At 35.1% G+C, this 14,035-nt stretch overlaps 1 protein-coding gene and 1 long non-coding RNA gene across 2 annotated transcripts in view; both read left to right on the top strand.

The window, feature by feature from the left end:
• LOC145673388 (uncharacterized) overlaps positions 1-14,035 on the top strand; it is a 498,181-nt gene that overhangs the window by 433,191 nt on the left and 50,955 nt on the right. The window lies entirely within an intron of this gene.
• On the top strand, positions 580-7,674 carry LOC145672803 (uncharacterized). The gene is made up of 3 exons (XR_014128669.1): positions 580-664; positions 2,724-2,829; positions 7,429-7,674. It is a non-coding gene; the product is annotated as an uncharacterized LOC145672803 (long non-coding RNA).

Raw genomic sequence — 14,035 nt, 5'->3', positions numbered from 1 at the left:
ATCACCTACGCACGTGTAATTACCTTTGGTGTCATGCGCTTTTTATGAATTACAACTCTGTGATTCCGAAATAAAAGTAAAGTGTTATAATTATACAATTTCATATAAAGCTAATAAGTATAGGAAGCATTCTCATATATTATATTGTACACACGGAACTTAAAGAAAAACCAAACAACGCAAACATACGAATAGAATAATGCACATACAAAACAATAAGTAAAACAATGATTGATGACAACATTGTCAAGAACACTGTTAAAAATGATTTATTCAAAAATGAATACATTTTACTACTCAAAAAAAATTGAGTAAATTAGTCTCAATTTTGAGGAGAAAATAACTCAAAAAATGAGAATGAGGAAATTTAGTTGCATATTTGAGTCAGAGACTGGTTCTCAAAAACGAGTAATAATGTAGTCTTAAAAAATATTGTTTTATGATATAGATATATCATGGAATATCGTGAGATATAAAAGACAATTTGCAAATGCAAGATTATGGACAACAAGTACGAACAAGCTAACATAAGAGCACAAAAGTCCTTTATAATCCTGAACTATATGTTCTCATTCTGGCTGATGGAGGAACTACTTAGCGGATGGATAAAGAGAAAGTTAACATGGACGACTTGTTTGTTTACAAATCATAGAGGATTTCGCAGGTAAGTACTGCTAGCAACATGAAGTTTTAAGTGTGAATGCAACATTGCTTGTGTGCGATCATTGTAATCGATTGACGGTTAATCACGACAATCCATTATTTTCCTTCGAAAATCATGAGTAATGCTTCTAGGTACTGGTTCCCAGATAGAATGCCCGGAAGCCTCACTCTATGCTTCTGGGCATTCTATATCTTAGACAAAGTTGTTGTGTTAATGATATGCGACTTTCCAATATATTCAGTAAATGGTTTACTTCTTTTTTTTTTTCTTTTTTTTTTTGTGTGGTGAATTGGGGCGTGCAGGTTTACTTTTGGCGCTGCACTCTAAATAACTGTTGTTAAAATACAATTCTTTTAATAATTTCCTTCTTATTGTCCCCTAAAAGATTTGTGGCGGGTGACATGAAAAAACTCCCTTGCGGGAAGGTTCTAGATTACTGGTCCCCCATGTAGGTTAGTAGCTGGGTTGGTTTCTTTCTCCACTAAAGTTTATACATTTAATCTACACAATATTGCCGAGCGAGCGTTAGCGAGTGAAGGCGGTTTAGAGCCCCGCAGGGCACGTTGTTTTCTGTCTTTATTATTGCTCAATGGGAAGGGGGACCAGTAATCTAGAACCTTGCCCTCACTTGCAGGCCCGTATCCACGCGGGGGGTCTAGGGGGTCGGGCTCCTAAATTTTTACTGCCTGCCTAAAATGTTCACGGTAGGCTTGCAAATGAACTATAATATGGTTGGATCCCCCCCCCTACATTTTTGGGCTGGCTACCGGCCTGCTCACTTGCACAGATAAAGTTTCAAGGGACCACCAGAAGTATTAGTTGAAAAATTGCAATTCCTTTACGATTGCCATATAAATACGGATTCCGTATCTGTTGCATAAAAGCTATGTAAAAAAAAAAAAAAAAACACAGGCATTACTCGAGCAGACTGTTTTATCAGTTTTGACACATTTCTTACATTCTCAGGTTGGGTTAAAGTTTTTTTTTTTTTTTTTTTTTTTTTAGCAGCACTAAATAACAAGCTCCAGTACTACATACAGATTAACTTCAGAAGGGCTCGATGTAAATACAGTGTGGACGTATGGCATAAACACGAACAAACTTGTGCTAGGTGGCAATAAAAGCATGAATGCTATCTAACCGAGTCAGTGCAGGATGAACCTGGTGGCACTGTTCGTAGGTTTCTTTAAGAAAATTTCCCTCGAGTGACACAAACTTTTCACTTTATCAAATTTTCCGTTGTTTGTTGAGTGTCCAATACTTATGACAGAAGTTATGTAATAATTTTAATTTAGCTATATTAAGGGAACTACCACCAGTGGCGTCATTTAGGGGGCAGGGAGGGGTAATTGCACCCCCTGAGATTGAGATTTATATAGATTTTTTGAGTAGAATAGTAGTCAGTGAAAAACGCAAAATTTTCTTATATCAAGGGGTCTTGCCCTCCCACAAGCAAAATCTGAAATGACGCTTCTGCTACCAACCACATTTGTTTTATTCATTTACTTTTTTTTTTTTTTTTTTTTTTGCAAAAGTATACACACAGCCAACAAAATGAAATATAGCGAAATCTTTCAGTTTAACATCCCATGACTATGCCTTTAGGTTAAGGGAGACGATGATTAAAGCAAGTGAATGATGATGGAAGAATGAGAAAGTGGGAGTACCTCGACAAAATCCAAGAACACAATGTTGTTTATCACGAGCTTGCTTGGGTGAAAATCGTACCAAGGAAACCATACACCTGAGGTAAGCGCTCCCCACTGAGCCACCGTGCACCCCACTAGCTAACAATGGGTGCAAATTATGCTACTTGCAGCACACACAAACTATTGCAATTGTATTGGTTTATTTCTGAATAACAAAGAACAATTTAAGTAGTGATGATCGTTAACAAGAGTCTAATTGCTACTTCACATTATTCATGTATGCGCATTTCTAACATTGCAGTAAAACATTATGATCAAATGAACTCCTTTGGAACTTCATGACTAGAAAAAGGTAAAATATATTATTTAATAGAATATATTTGTATAACAATTAAATCTTTATATTTCAGATGGATGCCGAATTTAAAAATTTGTTCGGCGCGACAGAGTCTGTTTTCAATGTCATCTGTTTGGCTGTGATAATTTTCTTTAAGGTTTCGCTAGAGAAAGTTCTTGGTGAGTAAGATCAAGTTTTCGTGTATATTTATCATATTTCAGGTTGCATGTATAAATATGTACACAAGAGTCTTATTTGTCATCAACACAACCCTACTTCTGGCAAAGCACCCATTTGTTTTGTTTTTTTTTCTTTCTTTACATTATCTTTTTATAGTGTCTATTCACAAACATTGTTTTATTGTTATAATGCAATTGCAGCAATTAGTAGCTTTTATATGCTTTACTTTGAAAAGTAAAAATAAGTCAGTATTTTGAAACACGTAATACCTTTTAAATACACGTACATGAACTCAAAATTGCACATCTTTACAGAGTTAATACATTTACTTTCCAGGTTATACGTTTTGAAAATATCTTAATAGAAGGATGGTTTTATAAATAATTTGATTTGCATACTAATGGATGGTTCTAACGTCATCTGTATATGTAGCAGGGTTGGCAAAAACCATGGCTTTTATTGAAAAAAAACGGGTTTTTTGGTTTAAACCAGGTTTATTTGGTTTAAATAATTTGCTCTATATATTCATATCATATATGGACAGAAATAAGTTTGTTTCGCCTTGATGTTATTATGCAACAGCCGGGTTATGCTGGAAGGGGTCACATAAGCTTAAAGCGGAATAAAAACTGCTTCTCGAGTTACATCCGAGAAAAATTGTCCTCCATTTGAACTCGGAACCAGGACTAATTGGCCACAAATGCGATACGTCTGCCGACTCACTCACGAAGGAATCCTGATAAAAATACGTTGTACTGATCTTTACATGCTTCTTAATATAGCTCTCAAGAGTCATTTCAGAAGGACAAAAAGATAAACAGTGCACAAGTGAAACCATTATACTGAATTACATATGGACAATTTCAAAGTACTACGGAGTACAGACGAACTAATTTAATTCAAGTTAGTTAACAACGACTTTTATTGGTCCAAATTAAAGAAATACAACGACTTAATTTGCATATCACAAAGATACGAATTATTTGAGTCCACTTTGGCTCAGACTCATTTATACATAAATAGATATCGAAGATACTTCTCATTTCACTAAATGCCTCTCGTAAGGTCTGTATGACCCTCCTTCCCCCCCCCCCCACACACACACAAAAAGTACGGCATTTCGATGTATTTTATCAATAGTAAACAAAACAATTTTTAGAATGTTTCTTTGATTGCAATTACATAACAATAATAACTACAAAAAAATAATCACAAAACAAACATTTATAAACTTACATAAAAAAAAAAGTTGCTTTTGTAGTATAATCTTTTTGAGTAATGAATGGGGAATTTAGGTCTGAATATAATACGAATAATATACGGGAGTGAAACGTGGTAACCCACAAATGTGTGTTCATCAAGATTTTACAAACACTTACACTTTTACGAACATTTTCGTTATTTGGTTTAAACCAGTTGGTTTTTTTGAAAAAAAAAACAGCTGCTTTAAACATTGGTTTAAACCAGCCAACCCTGATATGTAGTCATTAAGTTTCCTTTCTATGAATAAAGAATCTGTATTCTCAAGCAGTAGCGTAACTAACAGGCTCCCGGTATTTAAGTTTCGGAGTATAACTTTATAATGTTTGGATGTTAAAAGCACTTTGCGGAGTTCCTCCGTGGCTAAGCGGTTAGCGTACGCGCTCTTGGCGCGGGAGACCCGGGTTCGATTCCCGGCGGGAGCTCATGTGGTTCGGATTCCACGTTAATCAGTAGGTCCACGTCTCACATAGCCTCGCTGCTGAAAGGGACGCTAAACTGAAATTCAACTCCATTCAAAAGCACTTTGCAGGTTTCATATTACTGCAAGAGTACTCTACTTAGAGGAAAAAGAAATCACGGAACCAGCTATAATAGATTTAGTGAATTCTACTCGGAAAATGTATCGCCTTTTGTTGCAACAACTAACAAGTTTCCGATGAGTAGCGAAGAAACAATTTAGTGAAATTTTAACTTGGAATTAATTAGCCAATTATTTAGTCGTAGATAACTTCCTATGTTAGTAGTGTTCTGGATTTGTGTACTTCTTTGCAACTGTATCTCACTGTGCCTCTGACGAAGCCAATCCTGAGCGATCATTCAGTACACTAAAAGCCATCAAACTTTATATTCGTAGAACAAGGTCGAAGATAAAATTGAGCTCAGCCCCGTAACTTGGGCTTTTTCTTGGAAGACCAAACATTAATTAGACCTCCTAAAATATGTCAAGTTGAGGCCCCCTAGAATAATGATGGCATTCGAAGTGAAATCCTTACTAAACGTGTTCGATACTTCTTGGGGCGCCAGTTGATGGTTTACTAAAGTAAGATCCAGATTACATATATGCTACATCTTAAAGGAATGTATTTCGTTCAGATAGTGGGGCAGCAGAAACATCTTAAACTATTTGCAATGCTTTTGAAAATAGTACGGTGCTTCACAAGTTAACTAAATGAGACAATATGTTGAAAGTCTTACTAAATATATATTTTGTCTGGGGCTCTAATAGGACACATTTTACTGAATGAGGCTCGGAACACATTTTCGTTTCATTTTTTTTTTTTCCTGTTATGTGGTAAACCTATTCCAAGCTTTATTTATAAGTTCCTGTTCATATCACATCATACAAAGCAACAAAGTTTTAACTCAAATGAATCCTATCAAACAACTGGAAGCTTCATTGGGGGGGGGCAGTTTCCCCATTCCCCCGCAAAAGTTACGGCATTGGTTGAGCCCTTTGCCAATCCTGAGCACTGAAAGCGAAGAATGGCACCACGTTGATATTGAGAAAGTAGTCAGCGAATTACTCTCCGAAAAAAAAAAAAAATACGCCGGTTTAGAAATATGTGAGCAAGTTCCACAAGTTTTGACGAGTTTTCATATGTTAGTTGTAATGTGAACGTTAGGAAAAAAATTATTTCTGCTCTTGCCTTTGAGGTGAGCGATCCCAGGTTCGACTCCTGGTGGGGACACTCGGCCGAAAGAGTGTAATAGCTTTTTCAGACCTGCCATCTTGAGTGAAGTCTTTCTTGGGTTTCGTTCATTCATACCATTCAAATGCCGGGATGGAGGTACCTAATATAATGGTCCCAGGCTGCTTCCTTCCTTTCCCAATCCTTTCTTCCTTCCCTTTCATCATACAGTGGGCTCGTTGAGGGACGTCATCCTTTATACGGGATGGGCTAACGTGGCCTTAGATGCCGACAGCCCAGAAATCTAATTCCTAATTCCTAGAAATTATTTCTTTTAAGAAGCTTTTTAGTCCCATGGAATTGCTTAATAATAATAATAATAATAATAATAATAATAATAATGTGCAATTTTTGTATATTAGCAAGTAGTGTCTGACTATTAAATAGATGGAAAAATAACTCTACTACTGTATAAATTGTACGTGTGCCATGAACGTAGAAACAGGAAGAGCCCTTTTGACATTTTCGCGGTTGGAGGGGGGCATGCATTCTTAGTTACGCTACTGTTCTCAAAGCATTCTAGTAATTTGTTTAACAATTGCTAAAAAAGTAGAAATCGAATAACGGTGAAATTTTATGTAACTTAGAATTTGTGGTGTGATTCATTGTTTCTTTCTTTCTTTCTTTTTTTTTTCGTCACACATAAGCAGAAATGACTAATTTTCAGGTTTATTGTTTCCTTGTCTTGCATAGATGAAACAGATCGAAATGTTTTTGGTTACCTTTCAATTTCCTTATTTTTATAATCTTATTTCAATTGATATTAATCCTTCCAGAACGTGACAACCCTACTATTATTATAAAGATCGCCATAGACGAGTCATTCATTTGATGTTTATTAGGAACACGCAAGTGGGATATATATAATATTGTAATGTTAGTACCATAGGTGTTCATTTTACTCCGACCTCACTCACCTTCATTCTCACAGTGAATTGGCCCTCGCCCTCACCTTCGAAGAGAGTTGACCATCGCTCTCGCCTTCGTGTTGGGAATTTGTCCTCGCTCTAGCCCTGACAGTGACAGTTGACCCTCGCCCTCGCTGTCCAAGCTTGTCATCGCCCTCACGTCATTATGGTTGAGAGAGAATTTGAGGGTGAGGATGCCCTCGAGAGGGCCATCCTCGCAAGGGTAAACACCTCTGGCTTAGTACGTCCGTTACACCGCTCAATAACTCTTCAACAAAAGATAATTTTAAAATTGTTTTCTGCAATCAACAGCTAGATAATTATCTCGGAGGAGTTCGTTAATGGATGTGATCCACCTACTTGTAGTGCTAGAAATAAACCATTTCCGGTTAACGTTGATCACTATAGAGCATAGACAGTAATCTCACATTGTATATTTTTTAATCGATTAAGCGTCCCTAGAATATATTCCATTTCCACTCTAATCACTCTGCTAAAACACTAAATGGTAGATCTACTACAACTTCTGGTTTCAATATTAATTGAAGAAATATTGCGTAATTCTCTTTACTGTCTTTACCAGAGTCTATATTATCGTATTTCAATTGATACTAATTCAAATTAGAACGTAGCAACACTAATATTATTCGAGATATCGCCATACACGAATAAGATTTATAAGTATTTCATTTTATTTTTATTTCTATTGTCATTAATTACACAATCTCTTTGTTTCCAGGGAGATGAAGGCATAGACACATTTATAGCAAATGAAAAACTTCTGGGAGGATCTCGAACATAGCTGTTGTTTATCTTGTCCATTGGCAGTCGTCACAGACTATTTTCCAACGAATGCATACATCTATCATAGTACTTTGTAGGCATATTCAGAGGGTTCATGTATCCTCATTGTCTTATCTAAGTTGTTATAAAAATTGTGCTCATGTATAGACTTAGTTTATTATTTGACAAATAAAAAATACAATGTACAAACATATTTTCCTTTAATCAAAATGAAACTAATATATATACATTTAAGTTTGTGTGTGTATGTGTGTGTGATATATATATATATATATATATATATATATATATATATGTGTGTGTGTGTGTGTGTGTGTGTGTGTGTAACGTCGCATGATTATGTTTCAAGGCTAAAGGAGAAGGCAATGATAATGAAGTGATGCAATGAAGAAAGTAGGAGGAAACGAGAATACATCCAGAAAACCAGTGCACATAAAATTTGTCCACCATATCAGGCTTACTTGTTTAAAACTACGCAAACCAACATCACGAACAGTTTAAGTTACAAGAAGCTTGTGTGTTGATTAAATTAAAATTCTCATCTATGCTATTTATGGAAACAACAGGTATCAGCATAAAAATGTAACCTTGCAGATTCAAAATTGAGTAAAAAAGTACTTTAACAATTAGATTATATTAGTATTCAAAAATAGGAAAGGGAGTATTTATTCTGCTGCCTTGTTGGCACAGGGAAACTTCCCCAAAATTACAAAGGTAGATGACTTTCACACTGCACTAAAAAAATTATAGTAAGTACGCCTTCTACACATTAATATTGATGTTAGACATTTTCATCTTCAAAGCTGGGAAATAGAAGTAATTTTTGAAGTACTCGTATTTTTTCAAAAACTGATTTCTATTTTCGAACTTTTAAGAGGAAAATGTTTTAACTTCAATATTAATGTGTAGAAGGCGTACTTACTATAAATTGCCCAGTGCAGTGTAAGAGTAATCTACCTTTCTAGTTCCAGGAAACTTTCCCTGTGCCAGCAAAGCAGCAGAATAAGTACTTTTTTCTCATTTTTGAATACTAATAAAATCTCATTTTTGAGTACTTTTTTACTCATTTTTTTAAAAAACCCTTCTCATTTTTGAGTAGAGTTTTTCTTAAATTTGAGAGGAAATATTCTCAATTTTTGAGAACGTGTGTTTCTCATTTTTGCGGCTATCTGAGCATTTCGAATACTTTTCTACTCACTTTTGAGTATACATGTTCTCAATTGTGAGGAGAGCATTACTAGTTTTTGAACAAAGAGTTTCTCAATGTTGATTACATTCATCTCATTTTACGGTTAACTTTCTCATTTTTGAGAAAATATGTTCTCGTTATTTTTGAGAAATAGCAGTTTCTCATTTTATTTAAGAATATTTTATCTCGCTTTTAAGAGAATTTTTACTTAAAAGTGAGTAAAATTTACTCAAATTTGAGTACATATTGTTCTTATATTTTGAACACCCACACATTCTCACTTTTGAGAACAATGTATTCGGAGCTATTCTGAGAACACAATGTTCTCAAATTTGAGTCAATTTTACTCATTTTTAAGTAAGTATTTTTAACAGTGAAGGGTCTTCATCAGGGTTAAAAAAGAAACATGATTTTTTAAAAAAATCAATAAGAACGTTTTTTATGTTTAAAACATGTTTTTTTTGTTTAAAACGTTTTTAACGTTTAAAACAAAGTACTTTAAAATGTTTAAAATGTTTATTTTGTTTAAATCGATGATCTAAATAGGCATATATAGTACATTTTTACACTCTTAGGTATTGTATGTCATCTATATTCAACCGCTAGATCAAATTTCGGGAGCTTCCCTAATCTCGATCTGCCCAAATATTCAATTCCGGAGAAAGAAATCGGGATTTTCCCGATCTCCGTTCACAGAATATGTAGTTTAGTTTCTTTGTGTTACGTTCTATCAGGGCTTTAAATCTCAATGGCTCAGTCTTAAATCTCAAATTAAGCTGGAAGATGGTTTTGGTACCAATTTATTCCTGAAAGATGCCACTTTGCTGATGTGCAATTTGCGTATGTGGGAGGAGAGTAAATATCGTGTTTTTTTGTTTGTTTTGTTTTGTTTTTCAACAGTTTTTTGGGGGCCATTCCCCCTCTTGGGGGATAGAAGTAGTAATAGCGGCACTCTGCCTAACTTTTGATTATTCTCAATGAGGGGCCCCAAGGCCCGGGGTCAATGACCTAGGGGTACATAGGACCACCCCCTCTAAATTTTGGCAGGGGTACCTTGGCCCACCCCCTAAATTTTGGCAGGGGTACATAGGACCGCCCCCCTTAAATTTTGGAAATTGCCAAATCTAAAAATTGGGTATGGTAGCCTAGGACCACAGTATGTACCTCTATTAGTATTGGGTGTCTATGTCGTTCCCTTTTATGGGTAAAAAATTGCCAAAAATTCAAATTTCGGAGGATTTTGACCTAATTTATCCCCTTTGATGAGGTGTTAATACCTTATATGGTTTAATGGGCGTATACAGGGGTCCATTACCTTTCATAAGACATGGGTATATTAATGCACCCCTTGAAAAATTTGGGAGGGGTACCTAGGCCCACCCCTTAAATTTTGGAAATTGCCCAATTTAAACATTGGGTATTATAGTACAGGACCCTAATATGTATTATGATAAATTTGGGTGGTCCACCTCGTTCCCTTTTAGGGGTACAAAATTGCCAAAAATATAAACGTAAGCAATACGTTGTACCACGTGTTTGTTTTTTTTCATTTTATCCCCCTTTGATGAGGTCCTATTACCTTATATAGTTATATGGTCATGTATAGGGGTCCATTACCTATCATAAGACATGGGTATATTGGTGCAACCCTTTAAAATTTTGGGAGGAGTACCTTGGCCCACCCCTTAAATTTTGGAAATTGCCCAATTTAAACATTTGGTATTATAGTACAGGACCCCAATATGTATCATGATAAATTTGGATGGTCCACCTCGATCCCTTTTAGGGGTACAAAATTGCCAAAATATAAACGTAAGAAATATGTTGTACCACGTGTTTGGTTTCTTGGTCCATTTTATCCCCTTGGATGAGATCCTATGATTACAGGGATCTATTTCCTATCATAAGACATGGGTATATTGTTACACCCTTCTTAAAATTTGGCAAGGGGTACACTGAAATTGTCCAATTTAAGCATAGTACAGGACCTCAATATGTTTCGGTGGTCCTATTACCAAATTTTTTAGTACAACCACGTGTTTGGTTATTGACTCAATGTATCCTATTTGATAAGGTATGGACGGGTATCCCCTTTCAATTTGGTAGGACCCTTCGGGTGTAGTACGGTCACGTGATCGATGATTTTTTTTGATGCGCGACGAGGTCCCTGGTCAATGTTCTCTAGGAATTAGGTGAAAAAAACTTTGAACAAGATTTATTTCATTTAAAACTTTTTTTTCAACTTTTCAAACTAAAAAAATCAAAACAAAAATTGAAACGAAATCTTTTAAACAAAAATCTTGAAACTAAAAAATTTTTCAAAACAAAAATTTGAAACGAAAAAAATTTTCAAAAATTTTCAAAAAAAAATTTTGAAACGAAAAATTTTCAACAAAAAAAATTGAAACGAAAAATTTTCAACAAAAAAAATTGAAACGAAAAATTTTCAAACAAAAAATTTGGAAACAATAAATTTACAAACAAAAATTTCAAACAAAAAAAAATTTGAAAAAAAAATTGAAAAAAAAATTCCAAACAAAATTTTTGAAACAAATATTTCAAAACAAATTTGAAACGAAAAATTTTTCAAATAGAATTTAAATCAAACAGTGATCAACTTTCACGGTTAACCGTTAAACTTTATCCGGTTTTTAACTATTCGATTAACAAATAAACGGTTTTCAACTATTCGATTAACAAATAAACGGTTTTCAACTATTAAATAAACAGATGAACGGATTTTTCCTTTTCACACCAGTGAGTGCAAGAATTTACAAACTAAAACAAAAAATTTTTTGTACTCGCTTTAAATACGCATCATTTTTGAAACAAGGTGTTAGTGTTCATCATGGATACACAGTGGAAACATCCATTTATCTGTATTCTCGCAGGGCCTAGTGGGTGTGGAAAAACGTATTTTGTGAAGCAATTACGAAGCACATCTCCCAACCATGATCAATGCAAAATTTCGTAAGATATACTGGTATTATGCAGAATGGCAAGACGTGTATTCAACAATGCCGGTTCCAGTAGAATTTCACGAAGGACTTCCACGAATGAAAGATTTTCAGCCTCAAGATGGACCACATTTGATTATTATTGATGACCATATGCGAGAAGTGAATAGTGATATTGTTGATATGTTCACGAAAGGATCGCATCATCGAAATATTAGTGTGATTTTTATAACACAAAATGTATTTCATCAAAGTAAAGCAAATAGAAATATGAGTTTAAATTGTTCGTATTTGGTGTTGTTTAAAAATCCACGTGACAAGTCACAAATCAAGCATATGAGTTATCAAATCATGCCTGAACATCCACTGTTTCTACAAGAAAGTTATGCAGACGCAACAAGAAATCCACATGGCTTTTTCTGATGGATCTTAAACAAGATACACCCGATGAAATGCGATTTTGTACAAATGTTTTTCCCGACGATTTGCATCATTATGTTTACGTACCAACAAAACATGTTTAAATTATTGTGCATGTGAAAAGAATGACTTAGTCTGTCACGATGTCTCCTACAGTGAAACACGCTGATCTGCTACGTGCTCTGCACAAAGCTAAACCAAGATTGCGTAAAGCTATTATTGCCAATGCAGACGCTTCATTAATTCATAGTATTTGTGAATGTTGTTATAATGTCTTAAAAGGCAATGTTTCACTGACAAGTGCGCAGAAGTCAAGATTAAAGCGTTACAAGAACACGCTCCGCTATCTCGTAGACAATACAAAATCATTGGATAAAAAGAAGAAACATTTAGCCGTACAACAAGGAGGATTCTTACCTGCATTACTTGCACCTATTGTAGGAAGTGTGTTATCCAGTATTTTGTTTAAACAATAAACATCATGGAACATAGCAAGAAGATGGTTTTAGTCCCACCAGAAATGCTTCAACGAATGCATGCATCATCATCCCGTGCGAGTGAAAATCGAGAATCTAATCTCGATCGTGAAAGGCAATCTATATTGAATACATCGTATCCAAGTGATGAAGAAAAATGGAATCAGTACAATAGAATATTACAGAAATATCTTTATGTGATACGTAAACAAGAAGAACCAATACCACTTACAATTACATCAATGAAACCTGATGGTGACGTCCCGAATGTTGACGATAGCACGAAACAAGAAATTTTAGCCGCAATACCACAAATGTATCGTAAGAAAGCCGAACTACTATTCCGTCGTTTAAAACAAGATGACGCAATTACGTGGGATCATAAAGGAACAGTGTACATCAACGACAATAAACTACATGGATCCAATATTGTAGATTTAATGTGCGATGTGACTCGACCGAGGAAACATTCTAATCCTCAAGGCTGGGAATTGTTTTGCAACTACCTTGCATCGTCAAACACACCTCAAGAATTGATTGGTAATCCACGAAGATTAAACTATATTGTCAAGCATAATAGTATAAGAGCATCTGAAGGATCTGCACCACCAAAACCGGCACCTGAATTATTTTCTTCCGGAGAAGAAGAAGAAGAAGATGATGATGATGATGTTTTAGAAGTCCGACCAAAAAGAAAACGTATCATTCCACAATGGTCAACGTACAAACCATGAACAAAAAGTTGAAATTAATTAGTACAATCCAGCACATCCTGCATCGTTTTCTACTGCAAGGAAATTATGGCAAGCCACAGGAAAATCTATACCTCTAGCCAAAATAAAACTTTGGTTAAACAAACAACCTACCTACACGTTACATCGTCCTGTACGTCGTCGTTTCCGTAGAGATTTTTATCTTGTCAACAATATTGATGATCAATGGGAATGTGATTTAAATGATTTACAATCACTTCAAAACTATAATGACAATTACCGCTATATTCTTACAGTGATTGATGTGTTTAGTCGGTACGGATGGTCTGTACCACTAAAATCAAAAAGTGCCGAGGATATAATGAATGCATTTGAAATGATTTTCCAGGACAGGAAACCAATTGTGCTACGTAGTGATCAAGGAACTGAATTTACCAACAAGACAGTACAAAAGTTTTTCAGGAAACACAACGTGCAACATGTTACAACAAAGGATCCAGATATTAAAGCCAGCATCGCAGAAAGATTTAATCAGACATTGAAACATCGTATGTGGAAATACTTTACCAAATATCAAACATACAATTACATCAAAGTATTGCCTTTACTTGTAAAAGCATACAAGTCGGCATGAAAGTCGGCATTCCAGTATTAAAATGACACCTGCAAACGTTTCTCAGGACAATTTATTGGAGGTGTGGCATAACTTATACGACAAAAAGCTACAACGTTCAAAACCAGATACGGATTTATCTGTTGGTGATACTGTTCGTATAAGTAAAACAAA

This window comes from Thermobia domestica, chromosome 16 (assembly GCF_964235325.1).
Source record: "Thermobia domestica chromosome 16, izTheDome1.hap1.1, whole genome shotgun sequence".
Classification (NCBI taxonomy): Eukaryota; Metazoa; Arthropoda; class Insecta; order Zygentoma; family Lepismatidae; genus Thermobia; species Thermobia domestica.
Note: the sequence above shows the minus strand (reverse complement) of the source record. Positions and strands in the feature narration are given on the sequence as shown.